The sequence below is a fragment of the Oncorhynchus masou genome, chromosome 21 (assembly GCF_036934945.1).
Source record: "Oncorhynchus masou masou isolate Uvic2021 chromosome 21, UVic_Omas_1.1, whole genome shotgun sequence".
Taxonomy (NCBI): domain Eukaryota; kingdom Metazoa; phylum Chordata; class Actinopteri; order Salmoniformes; family Salmonidae; genus Oncorhynchus; species Oncorhynchus masou.
In genome coordinates this window covers 22,592,905-22,600,693 of record NC_088232.1, presented here as the reverse complement: position 1 = coordinate 22,600,693, position 7,789 = coordinate 22,592,905, and positions in this window count along the sequence as shown.

Genomic DNA, 7,789 nt, shown 5'->3' with positions numbered 1-7,789 from the left:
GAGAGAGGAGATTTCAATGCAAGAACAGGTTCTGAGCCTGACTACACTGATGCGGGAGGTAACCACCACATATTTGGACACCCCTCCTTATACAGTAGCCCTATTATAAATAATAGAAACAGTCCTGACCAAATACTGAACAAAAATGGAAAGGAGTTAGTACATCTCTGTCGAGCCTTAGGCCTGTACATGCTTAATGGTAGAATTAGAGGGGACTCTTTAGGTCAGTTTACTTACTGCTCAGCCCTTGGGACAAGTGTAGTCGATTATGCCATCACTGACATTGACCCCTCTTCCATTAGTGCATTCACTGTCAGACCACAGACACCCTTGTCAGATCACAGTCAGATCAACGTGTTTCTGAAGAAATTAACCGGCAATATTCATTCAAAAAAACAGCCCAATAAACTCTACAACATAAACCAATCATACAGATGGGCTCCAAACAGTGCAGAGAGATTCACTGAAACATTGAACTCAAATGAAATAATGAACTCTATACAGTTTTTCAATAACTCACGGTACCAAAACAATAAAGATGGTGTCAATTCAGCTACTCAAAACATCAACTGCATATTCCAAAAAGCAGCATCGAAAGCAAATTTGAGAAAACCAAAGAAATGCAACATCAGAAGCAAAAATCAAAATGTTTCTGACAAATGGTTTGATAATGAATGTAAAACAATTAGAAAACACTTGAGACAAATGTCAAACAAAAAACATAAGCAGCAAAACAACCCAGAGCTACGATATGAATACTTTGAAACTCTGAAACAGTATAAACAAACACTGAAACGCAAGAAATTTAATAATACCAACATGACACTTGATGAAATTGAAAACGCAATTGACCAAAATCAGTTCTGGGACATGTGGAACAATTTAAGCACAACAAAGCCACAAGAATTAGCAATACAAGATGTAGGAATTTGGAAAACTTATTTTGATAATCTATACAAAAACATCCCACAAAAAGACTTGCAACAGAACCAATTAGAAATTAAAGAAAAATTGAACATCCTTGAATCAGTCATTAAAAACAACCAAAATCCATTAGATTACCCAATAACCCAACAAGAACTAAATGAAAAGCTAAAATCTATTAAATCAAAGAAGGCTTGTGGTCTAGACAACATCAGAAATGAAATGCTGAAAAACAGCACACCTGAGTTGCAAAATGCTGTGCTTAAATTGTTCAACATGGTTTTAACTTCTGGCTGCTTCCCTGATGTCTGGAACCAGGGGCTCATCTCCCCTATCCACAAAAGTGGAGACAAATCAGACCCTAATAATTACAGGGGAATTTGCGTAAACAGTAACTTGGGAAAGATTTTCTGTAGCATTTTGAATTCAAGAATTCAAACCTTTCTTCAAGAAAAAATGTAATAAGTAAATGTCAAATTGGCTTTCTCCCTAACCATCGCACTACTGACCATATATACACCTTACACACACTAATTAATAAACACGTCCACCAAAAAAAAGAGGGCAAAATCTTTGCTTGCTTTATTGACTTTAAAAAAGCATTTGATTCGATTTGGCACGAAGGGCTATTCTACAAAATTCTACAAAGTGGACTTGGTGGTAAGGTATATGACTTAATAAAATGTATGTACACAGAAAACAAGTGTGCAATAAAAATCAAAAACCAAAGAACAGAATTTTTTTCACAATGTCGAGGTGTGAGACAAGGCTGCAGTTTGAGTCCAAATCTTTTCAACATTTATATCAATGAATTAGCAGACATGTTGGACCAATCTCCAGCCCCAGGACTCACACTATTTGACACAGAGGTGAAATACCTGCTATATGCTGATGACGTGGTACTTCTATCACCAACCAAAGAAGGTCTTCAACAGAAAATTAATATTCTGGAGCAATATTGCCATAATTGGGCCCTGGCAGTAAATTTCCAAAAACTAAAATCATGATTTTCCAAAAAAAACCCAGATGTCAGAAACACAAATATAAATTCACCCTGAACAACACCTTAATTGAACACACAAAAAATTACACCTATCTTGGTCTGACCATATCTGCATCGGGAAACTTTAATATGGCAGTGAATGCACTCAAAGAAAAAGCCCGCAGAGCAATGTATGCAATAAAAATGAAATTATTCAAAATCAACATCCCAATTAGAATTTGGACTAAAATATTTGACAGTGTAATCCTACCAATAGCTCTTTATGGAAGTGAGGTTTGGGGGCCACTCAATAAACTGGACTTTAAAATGTGGGACAAACATCCAATTGAAGCCCTACATGCAGAATTCTGTCGGAAAATCCTACAAGTTCAGAGAAATACACCAACTAATGCATGTAGGGCAGAATTGGGCCGTTTTCCAGTAATAATGAAAATACAGAAAAGATCATTAAAATTTTGGCTACATCTGAATTCAAGTCCAAATTCAAGTCTGCAATTTAAATCACTTCAAACCCAAGAGCTGAGCCCAGAAACGAGCCCTCTCAGTCAGCTGGTGTTGGACCTCACCAACCAAGCTGACACCAGCACTGCTTCAAAAGAAAGAATTCCAATAAGCAAAATCATGAACCAATCAAAGGAATCATATTTACAACATTGGAAAAATGAAACAAAATCCCAAAGCCGACTAAATTGCTATCTGACCCTAAACAGAGAATATGAATTGGCTGATTATCTCTACTCTGTCAGAGATACGAAGCAGAGACAGATCCTTACCAAGTACAGGCTGAGTGACCACCGATTGGCAATAGAAACCGGCAGACATAAAAAGACATGGCTACCCAAAGAGGAGCGTGTATGTGGTCACTGCATAACAGGGGAGGTAGAGACAGAGATGCACTTTCTCCTTTACTGTGATAAATATTCCTCACAAAGAGATTCATTATTCACAGAAATTACTAAACATATTCCAAATTTTTACAAATTGAACCCAGAGGAAAAACTAAGAATACTCATGGGCGAAGGAGCAATGGCTCCTCTTGCAGCCAAATATGTATTTTCCTGCCATAGCCTGAGGGACACTGAATAATAACATCTGCATAGTAAGCAGTAACTTAATTGTTATTGCTATTATTGTTATTACTGTAATTATTATTATTTTTGTATTTAATTTTGTATTATTATTTACTACACTTTTATATTTTATATTTGCTATCATTTAGAATTTTGTTACAATGTATATTGTATACATTGTTGCTTTGGCAATATTGACACAATGTTTTTCATGCCAATAAAGCAGTTTGAATTTGAAAAAAAAATTTGAGAGAGAGAGAGAGAGAGAGAGAGAGAATTGCTTGTAATTGCATCATGATGACTCCCCTCAATAGTATAAACTGTCTGATGACACACACACCGAGCTGCTCCATGTAAATGAAGGCCATATTTACCTCTGAGGGGACTGTTCGCTGCTGTTATCAGGTTGAACTATAGGTGAGTCTTGTTAGGCCAACCCTATCCATCACGGTAGCGCTGTCTCTCCCTACACACACACATGTGGCCGCACAGACAACCCGAGTTACAGCCCAGTTGGATATTCATCAGGGGAGTGACAACGAGGTCCTTGCTCTGCTACTCATTTCAATATTTGTTGAAATAATATGGTAGCAATTTTGATTTGGTCGTCTTATAAAGCTGAAGGTCGGCTCAAGAGGCAAAAACACCGTCAAGTGTCTGTTGGGAATTCTCCTCCACTGTCCTGACCTAAGAGTGAAAACAAGAGGTCCATCTCCTTGTTCTCATTTCAATATGAATACGGACGCAACGTTGACTTTGTAACTCCAGGCTCTAAACTCCAAACGGCACGACGACAAACCACTGAGTGACAAATTGAAGAAGTCAACGGAAGGACACGCCTACACATACACGGCACACGTTACTCCAACGTCGAGTTAGTTTGTGTGAATGTTAGAGACATGCGTAGATACACAGAAACACTGCCTTTGTTCACAACAAAAAAAAACAAAAAGCTACAGTATAGGTTGGCTCATGATGCTAGAGGGATGAGGGAGCCACAAGAGTAACAACAAGAGAGCCCTGTTAGTTTTCTCAATTCAACATTTCTTAAAGCCCCCACGCAGTCCTTTTAATTCATCATCACTGTATGTCTAATAAATCACTTTTTTTTCTCAAAATGATTCCACATTTTTTACAATTTATTTTCCTGAGCCTCCTTTTACCATTGAGCAATTTCAATCTCTTCGCGTGGGCGTGTTGATGCAAATGTAAATATATTTACATAAACAACCCTGATTGGTGGATAGGATCATCTAGACACAGGGGTGCCCAATTATATTCAGTCGTGTGCAGATTTTTCTTTGAGCGGACGGGCGCGGAGCCTGGAACTTGTCCAAAAGCCACTCTTGCGTTGTCTTGGCTGTGTGCTTAGGGTCATTGTCCTGTTGGAAGTTGAACCTTCGCCCCAGTCTGAGGTCCTGAGCGCTCTGGGTCAGGTTTTCATCAAGGATCTCTCTGTACTTTGCTTCATTCATCTTTCCCTCGATCCTGACTAGTCTCCCAGTCCCTGCATGCTTCACAGTAAGGATGGTGACAGGTTTCCTCCAGACGTGGCGCTTGGTATTCAGGCCAAAGAGTTCAATCTTGGTTTCATCAGACCATAGAATCTTGTTTTTCACGGTCTGAGAGTTTTAGGTGCCTTTTGGCAAACTCCAAGTGGGCTGTTTTATTGACGCGTGGCTTCCATCTGCCACTCTACCATAAAGGCCTGATTGGTGGAGTGCTGCAGATTTGGTTGTCCTTCTGGAAGGTTCTCCCATCTCCACAGAGGAACTCTGGAGATCTGTCAGAATGACCATCGGGTTCTCGGGTCCCCCCCCCCCGATTGCTCAGTTTGGCTGAGAGGCCAGCTCTCGGAAGAGTATTGGTGGTTCCAAACTTCTTCCATTTAAGAATGATGGAGGCCACTGTGTTCTTGGGGACCTTCAAGGGATGCAGAAATGTTTTGGTGCCCTTCCCCAGATCTGTGCCTCGACACAAGCCTGTATCTGAGCTGTAAAGACAACTCAATTTACTTCATTGCATGGTTTTTGCTCTGACATGCACTGTCAACTGTGGGACCCTTATATAGACAGGTGTGTGCCTTTCCAAATCATGTCCAATCAATGGAATTCACCACAGGTGGACTCCAATCAAGTTTTAGAAATATCTCAAGGATGATCAATGGAAAACTGGACGCACCTGAGTCCCATAAGCAAAGGGTCTGAATACTTATGTAAATAAGGTATTTATTCTTTCTTTCTTTTTTAGAAATGTGCCAGAATTGAGGGCATTTTTGTTTTTTTATCCATTTTATAATAAGGCCGTAACGTAACAAAATATGGAATAAGTGAAGGGGTCTGAATACTTTCGGTATGCACTGTACATCCTACATGCACATACACAGACATGATGCATGCAGTCCGGCTCATAGGTCTGTATTATTTAAACACATTCAGCTATTTGCCAAATATGGTAACATATTACAAACATTTCAGGCCTATTTAAATGAGAAGAGTGACTTTCTGGGGGAATTTAGAGGTGATTTGAACTTGTCCCAACTTTTCCGTTAAGTTTGTCACATGGGGACAACAACAAGGTTCGCAGGCCCTTTATCGCCAATCCACAACAGGAGCACATGTAATGGGCGCGCCAAGATGGAGAAGGGAAAAGCTGCAATAACAAGGCAGTAATAGAGGCTGAATAGGGGGGCTGAGGAGGAGGAGGAGGAAGAAGAAGAAGAAGGTAATTGTTGAAGAAGAAGAAGGTAATTGTTGGGAATGTGGGGCCTTTGGCAGCTTCTCCATCTGATGCCAGGGTTTTGTGTATTTTTGTTATTTTGAGGACTGAGCACAAATCTGTTTTCTCCCCCCTCTCTCTCCTGGGAGCAGTGGAAGTATGCCTGCCCTACCGACCATCCGACTGCCAAACTCTTCTCTCCCTCTCTCCCCCCTCTCTCTCCTGGGAGCAGTGGAAGTAGGCCTGCCCTACCGACCATCCGACTGCCAAACTCTTTCTCTCCCTCTCTCCTTCTCTCCCTCTCTCCCCCCTCTCTCTCCTGGGAGCAGTAGAAGTATGCCTGCCCTACCGACCATCCGACTGCCAAACTCTTCTCTCCCTCTCTCCCCCCTCTCTCTCCTGGGAGCAGTGGAAGTATGCCTGCCCTACCGACCATCCGACTGCCAAACTCTTTCTCTCCTTCTCTCCCCCCTCTCTCTCCTGGGAGCAGTGGAAGTATACCTGCCCTACTGACCATCCGACTACCAAACTCTTTCTCTCCCTCTCTCCTTCTCTCCCTCTCTCCCCCCTCTCTCTTCTGGGAGCAGTGGAAGTATGCCTGCCCTACCGACCATCCGACTGCCAAACTCTTTCTCTCCCTCTCTCCTTCTCTCCCTCTCTCCCCCTCTCTCTTCTGGGAGCAGTGGAAGTATGCCTGCCCTACCGACCATCCGACTGCCAAACTCTTTCTCTCCTTCTCTCCCTCTCTCCCCCCTCTCTCTCCTGGGAGCAGTGGAAGTATGCCTGCCCTACCGACCATCCGACTGCCAAACTCTTTCTCTCCTTCTCTCCTTCTCTCCCCCCTTTCTCTCCTGGGAGCAGTGGAAGTAGGCCTGCCCTACCGACCATCCGACTGCCAAACTCTTTCTCTCCTTCTCTCCTTCTCTCCCTCTCTCCCCCCTCTCTCTCCTGGGAGCAGTGGAAGTAGGCCTGCCCTACCGACCATCCGACTGCCAAACTCTTTCTCTCCTTGTCTCCTTCTCTCCCTCTCTCCCCCCTCTCTCTCCTGGGAGCAGTGGAAGTATGCCTGCCCTACCGACCATCCGACTGCCAAACTAACTGATTTAGTCACACTCTTTTGCCATTTTTCTTCTCCAACAATCACATTTAGTCCCGCTGTTTCCACTGGCCAGGCCGACCACGTCCCGCTGGGGTTCCCCCGAAGGAGAGGGGCTTCCTAAAGAGATCTCCTGGCCCCTTGACATCCCCAACAATGTTTATTTCTCATTTAGCGGGGTCGGAGAGCGCCTGGCCCCGGCCTCCTGGTCTGGGCGTGGATCGTCTGGATACTGACACAAAGCTGGAAGCATGGAGCATCCTGGAATATCCAGAAAGCTTTAGATCATACATCTTTATTATCACAGCATGGTCTCTGTCCCAAATAACACCATAGTCCCTATGTAGTGCACTACTTTGACCACAGACCCAGAGGCCTATGATCAAATGTAGTGCACCATATAGGGAATAGGGTGCCATTTAAGACTTAGTCTTTAACTTTAATTTTCCTTTTCTAGTTGAAAAGCGAATGAAAGAGCACATTCCTTTCCTGGAGAGATGGGCCATCTCTCTCTCTTTTAACTTTGTCATACAGGCCAGTAATGTGGAGTGGATGCAATGTCGTTGACCCTCTGTATTGTCATGGCATAGATATCGTTAAATAAAGGTTAAATAAACAAATCAAAATATCAGCGTTGTGGTACGGGTATGCATGTCACCAGCAGACTCTATAAAGATAGAGGAAACCCTGCCTCGTCTTCTGAATACCTAACCCCAGGATGCTTTTCTATTTCAGCAGGACAATGACACAAATGTTTATGCCAAAGATACACCTGCATGGCTTTCCAATAGGCGTTTCGTGTTCCTGACTGGTGCAGTCCCAGTCCCGACTTGAATCTGCTTGAAAATCAGTGACGTGGTTTGAATATTGCTGTACGTCTATTTACTGAGCTTGAGCAATTTTGACCAACAAATCAAATGTATATTTACGCCAAGTGTAGAAAACTATGAACACTGCTCTTTCCATGACAGACTGACC